Genomic DNA, 14,393 nt, shown 5'->3' on the forward strand with positions numbered 1-14,393 from the left:
TGGTAATTATTGAAGAAGCTAGATGAACAACTTTATTGATTAATACTGAAAGAGAGCTTAGAGAGAGGTACAACATGGGTTCTTATATTTTGATGTGTTGTTGAAACAACAGAGTTCACTTAGCTGTTGAGCAGTCTCCTTTAAGACTGTCCGCTGAACGAAATGAGAGTACAGAGCAAGTTAAATCATACTATGCCTGTTCAAGAGATCTGCCTCTTCCAGGAATATTGCACCTGCATTATTGAAGAGGGTTCTGCTCTGACGTGTTTCTTTAGTGCACATCAGTGAGATTTTAGCCCATAATGTCAACTAAAGCAAAGTAAATAGTAGGAAAAATGTTCTGTGAATATTTACTCGAAGTGGAAAGTGGATTTCAATTAGACCATGTTTGCAAAGCTTTCACATTTGCTTTCCAGGAACACTTGAGTGCTCAAGCTTTATTAGTATGAATAACTCATGAAAAAGTGAATGCTAGCTCAAATATTCACCAAAAGCAGATTTTGAAGAGAAAATTCACTGGCAAAGTGTGTGACTAATTTTGAATAAGAAGTACTGCTGAGAATTTTACAATGTTACTATCTCTTTGTGGACAGCTTACAAAGAGAAATAAATGTAGTATCTGCAGATAATTTTCAGCAAATGTTCACCAGCTCTATTGTAAAAAAACCTCAAAGTGGTATTGTCATTTCTGTAAGCCTAATATCCATTGTTTCTGGTTTCTTATGAGATTAAATTCTTAGCTTGTTGTCTAGGGCATACTTCATAGACGTTGACGTTCGAGCACCAAGGGTTGCCTTGAACTTAAACAATATTGAAGATTGCTTGGTAACCTGAGGACTGGATCACTAATTCTTGCTACTGTATATATATCGTACTATACTTGTTACGGGTTACACTTTTAGAAAATTGTGCCTACTCTCCCATTTGTGTCATCTTAGAATTCTTGATGATCTGGGTGAAATGTACAACATTTAACTATGTTTATCAATGCACCTATTTTTTACCTTATGCATGCTATTTACTATATTCTATAGAATTGTATTTCAGATTAAAAAAGACGGCAGGAAATTTGCTGGATTGTGGTTTCATAAATTGGTATGGGTTGGTGTTTTATTTTAGTGCCACTCCTAAGAGTTCAAGAGACTATTTAATATAAGCAAGAGTACCCTCCTCTGATTTCAATTAGAATATAAATCTTACAACTAAGGACAGAGAATTTAGGAAGGAAAAGAATGGCACAAAATAAGTAATATTAATTGTAATTCTAGCCTACCAGGAATCAAACCACATCTGAAAAAGAGTTTTCCGAATTCCCCGTTTCCAATTTGACTGCTTCCTTTTACACTTTCACTCCTTTTATGAGTCTTCCTCTCTTCCTTCATGAGGGGAAGAGGAATATTATCACCATCTCCTACTGGCACTTTTGTTGTAGATGACAAGATATCTTCTTGGACATCAAACTTCCTTTACTATACACAAAGCCAGAAGCAGAAGCAAAACAAACAAACAAACAAACAAAAAATAGAGAAATATTTTGTCTTCCACTTTCACAATGCACAAAGGAAAATTATTAATATTAAGCTTCATTCTCGAGTGTGAACTAAATTATGTAGACTTAAAAATGCAAAAATGAAGATGAATTAAACTCTCTCTTGCTTAGCAATCAAATAAAAAAATAAACATTTGTCTAAAATGATTGCCATTGCTTAATACATTTTATATGAAATAAGATACTCTGCTGTATCATTTCTTACAATATGTAATGTTTAATTTTTCTGCAATACTATTTTGCTGATTTCTAAAATATTAAAATAGATTCTTTTTGCCTGTTCAACAGCAATTTCTGTATATAAACAAATGCTTCTAAATGCTTTAAGAAAAGAGGTATTAAATTGGTTAAAACACAAACCATTAGTAAGCCTCACAGAGAAAAATCTGCAAATGTGAAAACAAGAAAGGAAGAGTACAATGCACATAGCAATTATTGCAATTCATCAAATCGTAGCATATGTACTAGCATTGAAACTATATCACCCAAAGAGCACAGGGTTTTTACATAGCCTGAAAAATTCCTTGCTTTGTTATAGAAGGATGTACAAATAATTCATTTGATTGCCCTTATGAAACACATATGCATGCTCTAAGGGCTGTGTTGTATTTGCTGTTGAATATAGTTTACACTATTTCTATATAGATTCTTCCAAGGAGAAAATCAGAAAGGAACTGCTCAGATCCCATAATTTAGTATTTTACAAGGCATTGGAATTACTGAAACTCACATATTATTGTAAGATTTTATTTTAAAATTATTTAAGGAAATATGAAATAATGAATAAAGTCCAGTCCTGAATCTTTCTGCATACAACTGTTGCCCTGTGAAGACTCACTGATTGGTCTGAGTAAAATCTGGAATGGAGCATTCCTTAGGCACAGAGTGAGATCTCCTTTATCCAAAGCTTCTTAACTTTTCAAAGCAATGTCCACCTAAAATTGAAATAAAATTGACCTTTAATTTACATTTTCATGTTTGTCATCTAGTTTCTTTAAATGATGCTTGTAAAATGCCTTCTTCCAGTAAATATACAGATCTCTATCCTTTCAGTTTAAACCAGAGTTTATTACTGATACAAACATTATGAAAAAGGTGCAGAAGAGCCAAAGGCACGTGTAGTAATTCTGATTTACCAGGTTTTTTTTAGTTGGACAAGTGCACACAATGAATTCTCTACATCAAAGTTTAAGTCTCATAATTCCAGCTCCCAGATCAGGTGAACCAGAGAACTTAAATTGCTTTTCTCCCATTTAAAACTGAAGTAAAGCAAACTGAAATTGAAGACTTTGCTTTCTATTTTGTTGCTCATTAGTAGCTTCAGTTTACCTCTTGCTTTTATGATTTTCTGTGGAAAGTCATTGGCTTCAGTAGGGTTTCTCTTGATTTATACCAGTTTAAGTAAAACTCATATTGGCTCTTTTCTCTCACTGAAGATGTTGCCCATGAGATGTGTCAGAATAATGACTCAGGAAAATGAAGTCATAGACTAGACAGGGCTGCCAGAGAATGAGCGGCCTTGCACACTTCACTGGTCCCCACATCAGTGTGCGCTGATCCTGCCGTGACGAGGATTACCTGGGGAGGTGCCTGACATTCTCCGTGCCTGCTCAATCTGTTCTGTGTGGCAATAGAGGTGATAACTGTGTTGTGGACATTTGTCCTCAAAGAGTACATTTCTCATACCAATAGGCTATTGACTTTCAGTAATTGCAAACTTAGGGAAGATTTTTATTGGTGTGCTGGAGATAAAAGATCTCTTGTCCCACTATCAGAGTTTTCCACAATGATTAAACTGCAACTGGGAAAGAGACAAATTTGGTCCCCTTTTCTCACCCGTCCAAACAGGGTGTTGGTATCTGCCTACATAATCAAAACTCAGCATACAGACATTTATTTCACAGCAGGACTTGCAACACAAAACTGTAAGGCAGTTTGTTAATGATAATTTGTCAATTTTTTTTTGTCATAACTGGATGTTAGTAAGGAATATTAAGGATGAGGGAAAAAAAGAATATCTGATTAATAGTCTTACCTTTAAAGACAATTATAAAAAAAATTGTAGTACTTTATAGAGTCAATAGTTTTGAAAGATGAATACAGTTATATTACTTGTTTAAAATATAATGAATACACCTGGAATTATAGCATCCTTTGAACAGTGGATGTCATATTACTTTTTTTTGTGATTATGTCAATTTAGTATTTCACGTATTATTAATAATTCCTCATTACATAAAATTATTACTAAACTGGCAATTAAGTGAATGTGAAGGATCCATATGCTGAAGTGTTTGTAACATTTCAATTATGAACCTCACATCAAATGTCTTCCAGTGAACATCAATAACATTAATGAACAATGTTTTTGCCAAAACCACCCAAATCCATTCCATTATCTTATTATATTATATATTATATTTTCACAGAGCCTTGATACATCTTCCTAAATATTTAGATATTAGCTTCAGGCAGAATCAGATAGTCTTCTTTCTGGCTCTATAGCACAAACAGGTTTCCTCATATCTCAATAGTTATCAAATCTAGACATCAGTGTTTCAGCTATTGGCAACTTCTTATTTCAACATGTCTTCTTCAACTTGATTTTATGCTTAATACTCTTCTTTAAATTTATATTTCCTCCTTATTTTTTAAAATAAAATCTCTCCTAAATTAAGGACACTTCCCTTCTCACTGTTGCTCTTCAAAGACAAGCCTGTTGTCCTAAATTAAAATATTTTTCAGAGAGTACCCAGGACAATCTGTACAATGAAAATCATAATGTTGTCTTTAATTCTTATGTTCAATCTGTGAACCACATAGATTTATTGTCATCTTTCCTGTAAAAGCGTAAACAAACAATTTTGAAAGACAAACAAGAAGAAGAAAGGTAATAAGTGAATAAAACAGACAAGTAGTATGCAAACAAAACACCCTACTCATTCAGTTGTACATTTCCCCTAACAAAGGCATACAGGCTACTGCTCCAAAACAAAGTATATTGAGCTAGTAAGATAAGTGAACTTCAGAAATGTCCCTTCTTTCATGTTTGGCTTTCTGGTTTAATCCATCTGGGTCTTATGCCACTTGTGCTTTGAACTGATGGACTGTGGGACTACCAGTGCAGCACAGATCTTGCCTTTCTGCAAAAAGATGAAGGAAGTTTTGAAAAAAACTGCGATAATGCCTGCAAAAGTTTGACCAGTGGTCATTACTGATCAATGTTTGCTAGACACAGGCTGACTGTTACTCTCACTTGTCCATTTTTAAAATTTATATATTTGCATGTGTCAGTCTGGTATTACTGCAGAAGGCACGAATATGAGATTAACAAACCATAGAGAATTTTCTTCCCATTGATCAGTGGTGATGGTTTACACACAGATTTGTGTGTCTGTCTCTATGTCCAAAAGTCTAGACTGATAACATAGCATTTTATCTCTTGTATGATGCAAGTTAGTAGTAAGAGGAAAAATACTAATGTCCACCTCTATCTCAACAAAGAAAGATAGTGAAGTTAGAGGTTGCTTCTCCTTGAAGCTTGGATGAAGCCTCTAATGCAGGGTCAACACAGGAAGAGGTAGTTTATCTCTCATTAATATCTCTCAACACAGGGATGATCACATCACATCTCTGCCTTGGAGCCCATACCATATGGATAGGATGTGGTACAATCCTGCAGAGTGTCTTAGCACAAGGGCAAATTATTCTTTCTTTTTTTTCAATTTACAGACAGGTCCATTCTTTAAAAAAATTAAATATTGTTGAAAAATTAAAAAAAGCCTATACATTTGAGTTACTATAAGGCAGAGAGGTCCTGGGGAAGGTGACAGAAAATTTTGCTTCCATATTATTAAATTTTTACGTTGGGAATAAAAAGTTTTGCTCCTCCACAGGGCCAAAAACTGCAGTGACCACTTAGAATACTGTGGTTTTGTCAATAATGTTTCATAAAAATACTAAAACACCAAGTACCTCTTGTATTGGTGAAGATAATTCACTTTTAAGAAAACACTTTGGGCCGGATTTTCAGAAGTAGATACAGATTGTAAGTGTTCCAAAATTCAGGTTCCCAGCATCTGATTCTCAAATCTTCCTTGAAAGGTTTGTGCAGAGAATATGAGTGGCGTCATTTCTTTTCAACATCATGTCTTTTTAAGCTCTCTTTCTTTGAGAACTCCAAAATTAATCTATCTAAAATGATTCATAACTTCTACTTCTCCCTCCATATTTTCTGAGAATATTCATTAGATACAAAACTTCATGTAACCATTTCTCTGCCCTGCTCTATATGCATAAATGACAAAAAGTTAGAAGTCATAACCTATTCAGGTCTGCCATTTTGCAATGCTAAAGTGGCCTTTTGAAGACAGATTTTAATTTTGGATTGGTTGAATGGTGGACTCCTGCGGAGAAGCTATTAGCCAGAAATAGCACTGGGTCTTACAAAAATCTTTACATGTGTTTTTGTCAGTCATCCAAATTTTCACAGTTTTGAAAGTGGTAACATACAATGTTGAACAGTTTAGAAAAATGAAAAATGGGGAAATCAAGATGGTTTTCCTAGTGGAGTTTTGATATGTGCACATCGTAAATTTGGCTTACTCTCCTCAAAAGACCATCTCATTCTCCCCCTCTCTTCATCTTTCACTCATAGACTTCTCACATGGGCACTCATTTATGCATATTCTGCCCTTCAGCTTTGTTGCCTTAAGTGATCATTTATTGCTTGTTTGTGGACATTCCTTTTCTCCATCCTTTTCCAGTTCACACAACCTCTCTTCACGATGCAACAAAGGTCTCCTTATCTGAGTCTAATTCATCGCTTAACTAATTCAGAAAAAGACAATTTGAGTTGGAGAATCTACCTTCTGTGAAGCTTCCAGCACTGAGAAGTCCTTTGGTGATCAGTTAAGTCACTAATCATGCAAGTTAGAGGTGTTCTAAAGTGACTTTGACTTCACACTTAACTGAACCTTCCAAGACTGGATAAAGTTCTACTTGCAACACAGCTCAAACCATAAAAGCACAATACACAATAAAGGATGCTCTTTGTCACACAAAACCAGAACAAAATTAATGCAGCACGTAATGTTTTTGCCTTCACTAATTTTTTTCACCACCACCAGACACAGAAATGAGCAAAAAAAATCCATGGATTTTCTGTCAGTAATTGGTACTTAGCTAATTGTTTTAGACAAAATGCTGTTGCAACTCATCCAAGTCTGCATTTTTAAGATAAGCAAGTACCCATAGTTCATTTGGGACTGCCATTTTCTTGAGAAGCTAGATAAATTCCAGAACCTTTGGATCTGTGAGAGATTGATGACAGCATTGCTGTCTTTGTCCTGTGTATTTTCAGAGGCTTAATTGTTCAAGCATTCTGGATTTTTCAAAATTACAGTGAAATCAGTTTTTTTCCCATGAAAAATAAAGTAAGCCTTTGTTTTCACAAAGTCTTGCTAATATTGATATATATAATTTTTTTCCATCTCCCACAAAGGTAGTAAACTCCTCAAAACATTCATGGCAAATGTGCCTTGCTAAAAATATAATCTAATAATCCCCTATTGGTTACATTTAGTCAATCCCACCATGTTAGCATCTGCTCCTTCAGCTTTTTAGAATACAATTTTCATTTTGCTTTCAGGTATTTTTCATTTGAATCTATCCATCGTTCTTACTATTCATTCTTTGTAATAATGGAATATCTGCACTTCTTGTAATAACATAGCACCTGAAATAAAAAAAAAACAGCCCAGGACTCCATTGTGCAAGAAGCTTGTACAAAAGCAGGAGCATAGAGTCTTTGGGAAACATGCAGTCTAGATAACAAATTAATTCTACCATGGACAACAAAACAGAGCTATATAATGTTCATGAGTATGGTGGGACTGATCAACAGCTTCAACATTGTCGAGCTTGTTTGTTGGCACAGGAGAATTGCACAGTGGGATATGAGGATGAATGGAAAGTATCCATCATCATGTGAACACGGGAATGCACAGCATCGAGCTCTGACAAAATCCTGCTGGTATTGATACCTATCAGTATGTTCCAGCTCCCACAGAAGGTAGCAAGCTATCCTCAAAAAAAGTTGCAACAAATACAACTTTTGTGTGGAAAAGACAGTTTATATTTTCACCTTGGCCTTGCTGTGTTTGAGCCAAAGGACTTCATGATGATTAATGCCATGCTCAACATGAAATGTTGCATGAAGGCACAGTTTTGCTCTGTCTCCTGAAAGCTGTATACCCCTGGGTCTATAGTAGTAGAGCTTTGAGGTGTTGTGTGCATCTGGTTTACGTCAGAGCTCACTTGGAGGTCTCTTAGGCATTCTTTATTGCAGGCTTCAGATATGTGTGTGTTTTGTTTGGGTTGTCTGGCCATGCCTGGACATTGCAGTGGAATGTAAGTGGAAAGGGATTCTTTTGGTGAGCTCTCCTGTATGCCCTTACAGTATCTCACACATTTAGCAAACCCTTGCATATAGGTCATTTAAATTATCTGGACAAATCAAATTTTCTGAGAGCTAAGTTAACTTTTTTTTTTTTTAATATCTCCTTATTCCATTTATAATCTTATTTGGCAAAAACATGACTCTGGACATTGGGAAGACTTTGTGAGATTAATGACATACCCTACTGGTCCTGAGTCTTAAATGAGGTTTTAACTAATATTTTCTTTGAAAATCAACCACAGTTTTATATTCAAAGAGAGACAAAAACTGGATACTCCCAAGGTGCTCCATAAAGCACTGACATAAATCCTTGGATTTATGTAGACCTGTCATGCAACAGGATCCTTTGGATCTTCCATGCTATTCCAGCACACTGAGATGAGAATTTAATCAATGAGAATCAATTCATAGCTCAGCTTCCCTGCAATTTCGTTTTTCAGTATGTGTGATGCAATGACAGTTTGTCTTTATAAAACTCTGATCCTAATTCCCAGGAGCTTCTCAGTGTGGGGAGACGACAGTTTCTCCTCCCCTATTGCTATAGGATGTCTTGGCTATTGTAATTCCCAGCTTTGCAGGTGCCAGGGGTAACTCTTCTCCCCTCTTTCTCTGTGGGAGATGTTTGTCCCACTCTTCCTGGGGGATGGGAGCACAGCAGTAGGAGGAACCACCAGCAAAAATCTGTGGCAGAGCTAACAGAGAAAAATAAACCCTTCCATGAGAAATTTTACCTAAAGGTGAAAGACTTCATACAGAAAAGAAGGAAGTCTTTTTACCTCCCTAACATAATTTTTATTTAAAACAATTGGCAAACCAAGCTACAGCACCCCACACCCCAACTTTTAAGTCAAAATCACTGTAATCAGCATGAGTTACACTTTATACACTTTTTTCACATATATTTTACCAATGAAAACGTAATGCCAATATAAACAGAGTTAACTGTTAGTAGGTGCTAAGAATAAATACACTTTCCTTTGTGAATGACTAGTTTGGCAATATGTTGTAATGATGTTTTTCTTTTTATGGAATCGATGTGTCTGGGGAAGCAGACTATAGAGTAACAAACTGGGGACTTACCAGAGGCAAAATAAAGTATGCTTGATGGACTCCTGACAGAAATAAACAGTGTAAATCAACTTTATTAACCACTCAGACATAGAGGCCAGCTGCAGTCAGTCCCCAGTGTAATAGAAGAAAACTGAAGACAAATACTACTTCGAAAATACAGAGGTATTGCTGCCAGCTCTCACAAGACACATCATTCTCATCCACTTGGTCCTCTGCTCTGCAGCCTGGCTAGAGCTCCAAGAGCTCCTATCTATCCTGCAAGGTGGTCTTGAACTGTAGAAGGGAAATTAAAAAGGCAAAGGACTGAGCTCCTGGTATCTCCTGCAAGTTCCCTTTGCTGATGCACGATTTCCCCATCACTCTCTGGGATGTGCCTACACCTAGAGCCCTATACAAAGTGAAATAATAAGGTCTAGTCTTGAGCCCACATTGAATCTCCTATAACTTAATCCCTTAACATTGCGAAAGTTCAACAAAAAATTTAAGTTCCTAAAACTTACTTAATTTAATTACAATTAATTAATTAATTAATTAAATTACATTAAATTAAACTTCTAATTCCACTCCTCATGTTGAAGCAATTCAGATCTATTTTAAGATATTTTTACTAGTACTAGAATTTTTATTTGTTGTTCTTGTCCCCTGACCTCTGCCTGGAATCTGTGTGTGTCTCAGAGGAAGGCTTTCACTACATCCTCATCCCGGAGCATAAAAGCAACTGTTTTCTCCTGGATATGACATAATGATAAATGATAAATTGATAAAACATTGAAATAACATGAGGACATTTGCCCTCAACTAAAAAATCTGGTATTGTTTATGTCATATGATTATAGTAGATGAAACCTTGACATAAGCTGATTTCCTACAGAGGCCTCTATCATTTCCACTGACATGTTCATCCACTTCAAAGTGAGGGCAAGTCTTTTGTTAGATTAGACTTTCCCCTTTACAGATTTATTTCTTGTTGACTATAATTATACATTTAAAGCTAATATAGGTAATTTAAACATTTAATTTATTTAATGGCATTGAAGAGAGTGTTTAAGGTCAGAGGAGATCTGAGGTCCTAGAGATGCACAGAAGTCATGATTCATGAGTGACTTCCTGCATGTGGTGATAGTTAGCTGGGTGACATTGGAGGATAATGACCAAAGGTCTGAAAAAGAAGCTGCCAGGAAAGTATCTGCTGCCAGAAGTACATGAAAAACCTCAGAGAAGAAATATTGTTCATATAAAAATAATACATATTAAAGTTTATTTTAAAATAGGATGAGGCAGAATCCCTCTTTCCTTATTATAAAGAAGGCTTTCTCTCAAACATTTCTGGCTTGGTCTATATGTAGAAAGTACCAATATAGACCATGTCTGTAAATCTGGCATGTATCCTGGAACAGTGGCTTAGGAAGCTGGCTAAAACTACCAAGAAAAAAATTCATGTAACAATAATACCTCTGAAGGGCTGAGCATTTGCTAATGAAGTAGAAATACATTAGTAGCATGAAAGATGGAAAGAAATATAATCAAATTAATAAACACACAAAATGCAAAAGTTGAGCCAAATAAATTCATGTTCCTTCTACTGAAATGCATGCCATGGAAGCAAACATGTAGAGAGAGGTGCCCACTCAGAAAGCATCTGGTCTTGCATCTCTGTCTATTATACCTGTTTGCATTCCTACAAAACCTCTCTGCACTCTATGTCTCAGAGGTAATGGCAATCCATGGTGGGTCAAAGATGACAGAGGCAACTGTCTTCAACATCTTCATGTAAAATGCCACTGGAGGAGTAGGCAGTGAGTTCTGCTGTGTTTGCATGGCTTTCCTACAAGACCAGTGAGTAAAAAGCCCTCCCAGTAAGTCTGTGCATTTAGATCTATCTGTGTGTTCATAGTCTGCCCAGCATTGCATGCATGTGGCTGCCTCACCTCCTCATGTCCCTATGATGAGTCTGCTCGGGACTGGCTCTGCCACTCCTTTCAAAATGAGTTTGCCTTAATTTGTTCTCTACAGTGCCCTTCTGTGAAGAATAAGAGCCTGTACAGAATCTGTGTTTTGTATCACACCCAAAAGCCAATGAGACCAATGCTCTATTGCTGAAGGGAAGGAAATTTGATCTCAAGGACTAGGAGATCCTATACATACACAGGAATTTGCACACTACAGCTTGACATTACCAAAAACATCTGGAATCTCTACTTAGATCATGTCAGGGTAATCTGGACAGTATGAAAAGTTAAAAAGTCAGAAAGAGGCATTCCATGGGGAAAGAAACTCAGACCTCTGCAAGAAGGAGGACATTTCCAGAGTCCTAGAGGCCCATAACATCTGCCATAAGTTTGTAATGAGTTACAAGCCACATTAAGACTCATCCCTCCAAAATCCGTAGGCTACCAGAGCATCACAGGACGACTTACATGAAAAAACATAAGAAAACATGTTGCAGGCATGTTTTCTTTGTGAATATGCTGAACACACAAAGACAATATGGCCTTACTGCATAACTTGATAGAGGACAATGGCTGATAAAGGCAAAGGGTATGTGGTATGTGAGAGGTCTGCCATTATGAGTCATCTGAGAATCACTATTACATTCTCTGCTCTACCAGGATCTGGTTGGTGACCCAGTCCTAGAATGATTTGAGGTTCTTTGAGGTCACTGGTGATTCAATTTAGATGTATGGAACACCCCAAACCTCATAAACTGGGAGAGATAGATTATTTGATCACAGCATATTTGACTGAAGTCTGTTTGAATGTCCCTTGTTAGAAATCACAAAATTGCTATGAGTTAGATTTTTAAGGTTGCTTTTCTTCAGAACTGAATTCATGTTTCAGAACAATGTGGGACCACGTTCTATTAAAAGTCTTTCCATACTAGGTGATTCAGATCAAAACATAAATTAAGATATTTGCCATAATTGACCAATTTATCTTGATAGTATTGCTTTGTAAAATCACAATGGGAGAAACTGATAGTTGTTCAAACTAGTAAAAACTAAGTCCTCTCAAGAAACAGCTTCAATAAAATAACATAATAAACCAAACTAAATTAAAACAAAAATTTTAATTTTTGATTAAAGATTAAAGCCATGTATGGCTCTACTCATCCCAGAACATCCACCCTTTCCAATATCATCCAGCCTTGCCCAGCTCAAGTTTTCATAGTCCCTTTCTGGTGTGCACCAAAGCCTAAGACACAGCACTACTAAGGACATCCTAATGAAGACTAGTGTACCTCACCTTTGGCTTTGGGGTAGGGAGTGGGAAGCATAATATTAATAAAAGAAATCTAAATACTACATTGCCAAGAAAACATTAATTTGCAAAATAACAGGAACACAAAGCTCTAAACAGGCAGGTTAAAAAGAAAAATCAACTTTTTATGCAGAGGAAGAAGATTCTTCCATCCATAGACAATTTTCCCATCCTTTCAGCCCAGAAGAGAATAGAAAAAGCAGTGTTACAGTTCATGTCAACATAAATAGGAGGCAAAGGGGCAATATCTGACAATATGCATTTCTGTTCTGACAAGAAAGAAAACATAGTGCCAGAGGACAAATATTCTACTTCTTGTAGGCTTTTGTACTGTGCCAGTTATTAGTATCATAGTAAGCATGACTATATAAAAGAGGTTGTTTCTGGAAAAAAATATGGTGTGAAAGGAAGAAAAAGAGAAAGCTGACAATTTGTCTTTAATTTACATTCCCCATTTTAAAGTTTGTTAACTGTTTCTAGACAGAAATGCTTTTTTGTTTGTTTATTTGTTTATTTGTTTGTTTTGGTTGATTGATTTGGGTTTTCATTTTGCATTTTTTCCCTTCCATTTCTCTCTTCCTCAGTGCAATGCATTTCAGCAATTTCATTTAAAGGAATTTGTGGGAGGTCAGTGATGATATTTATCCACAAAAAGAGAAGGAGGAGAAAAAAAAGTGAAGACTTGTTATCTGAAGGTTTGAGGATCACATCATTCCTCAAGTAGACCATCATATCATCCAGGGTTCCAAAGGTTATCTTTAGCATCTTGAATTGCACTCAGAAATTAAAGTGGAAGTCCTACAAGAGTCTTGCTGCTTTATGGTTTTAGGTATCAGTATAGAATGGAATGGAATGGAATGGAATAGAATAGAATAGAATAGAATAGAATTTTTCAAGTTGAAGGGACCTGCATCAATCATCTAGTTTAGTTGCCTGCCCACTTCAGGGCTGAGAGAAAGTTAAATCATATTACTAATGGCATTGTCTAAATGCCTCTTGAATTGCAACAGGCTTGGGGTATCATCACCTCCCTAAGTACCCCATTCCAGTGTTTGACCATCTATTGGTAAAGAAATGCTTCCTAATGTCCAGTCTGAACCTCTCCTGGTGCAGTTTTGAACATTTACATACATCCTATCACTGAAACCCAGTCAGAGGAGATGTATACCTTCCCCCCTTCTTCCACAGATCAGGAAGATCTACAGAGCAGTAACCCTTCAGCCTTTGTTTTTGTCCATCAGATAAGCCCAAGATTGTCTCCAGGGTGACTTTCTGGGTTGCCTCAAAGAGTTTTGTAGACAAGAGTTTTGTAGGCATTGTTTGTAGACAAGACCTATCTTCTTTCCTGGCTACTGGACCATTAAAGATATGATCCCATTCTAATCAGTCTAACATTAACTACTCACTGGAAGTATGGAAGCAAATACAGTTGTCATCAACAGACTCCATCTTGATCCCATAATAAGTAATTTCCACTAAGTTGGACTTGTTTAACTTTCTGTATCTACTCCTGGATTATCCATACCTCTGCTGGTTAACACAGGTTGTTTTACAATTCATCCAACTTCTTTTAGACTGTTGCTTTATAATGACTCAAACCTAAAACATGCCCGTTTCTCCAGAGCAGAGGCAGATATCTGCAGTTCATCAAATAAGCCTCATCTCTGTCCTTTATCAGGATTCATCCTACCAGTTATATATGGAGAATACATCCACTATCTTGAATCCAGCTTCTAAAATAAAGCTTAGCGCTTATAGGTCTTGATTTAAACTCTAAAAAATCAGTGGAAAAGCTCTTGTTCTCTAGGTGAGGCTGAGTGAAGGCCCATATTATATGTCTTATGTATTGCACTCATAGCCTTTTGAAGAAAAAATAAAGTATATGGTTCTGTTTTACAAAATGGAAAATTCACATGAAGACTTGCAAAGGGAAAACTTTTTAAAATATTTACAAATTCAGGGACCACACTTTGAGTTAGAACACTAAATCTCACAGGAGAAGCTAAGTGTTTAAAGAGCATATTGACTGCAAACATAATGGTGAAAATTCAGCAG

At 36.2% G+C, this 14,393-nt stretch overlaps 1 long non-coding RNA gene across 2 annotated transcripts; it reads right to left on the reverse strand.

The window, feature by feature from the left end:
* Positions 1-8,372: 8,372 nt before the first annotated feature.
* Positions 8,373-11,637, reverse strand: LOC137464808 (uncharacterized). Of its 2 annotated transcripts, XR_010994437.1 has the most exons (3): positions 11,578-11,637; positions 10,747-10,861; positions 8,373-8,690 (listed from the first exon to the last, which is right to left on the reverse strand). It is a non-coding gene; the product is annotated as an uncharacterized lncRNA (long non-coding RNA). The 2 variants fall into 2 exon arrangements; XR_010994438.1 differs by lacking the exon at positions 10,747-10,861 and having other exon boundaries at positions 11,578-11,635.
* Positions 11,638-14,393: the final 2,756 nt, after the last annotated feature.

This window comes from Anomalospiza imberbis, chromosome Z (genome assembly GCF_031753505.1).
Source record: "Anomalospiza imberbis isolate Cuckoo-Finch-1a 21T00152 chromosome Z, ASM3175350v1, whole genome shotgun sequence".
Classification (NCBI taxonomy): Eukaryota; Metazoa; Chordata; class Aves; order Passeriformes; family Viduidae; genus Anomalospiza; species Anomalospiza imberbis.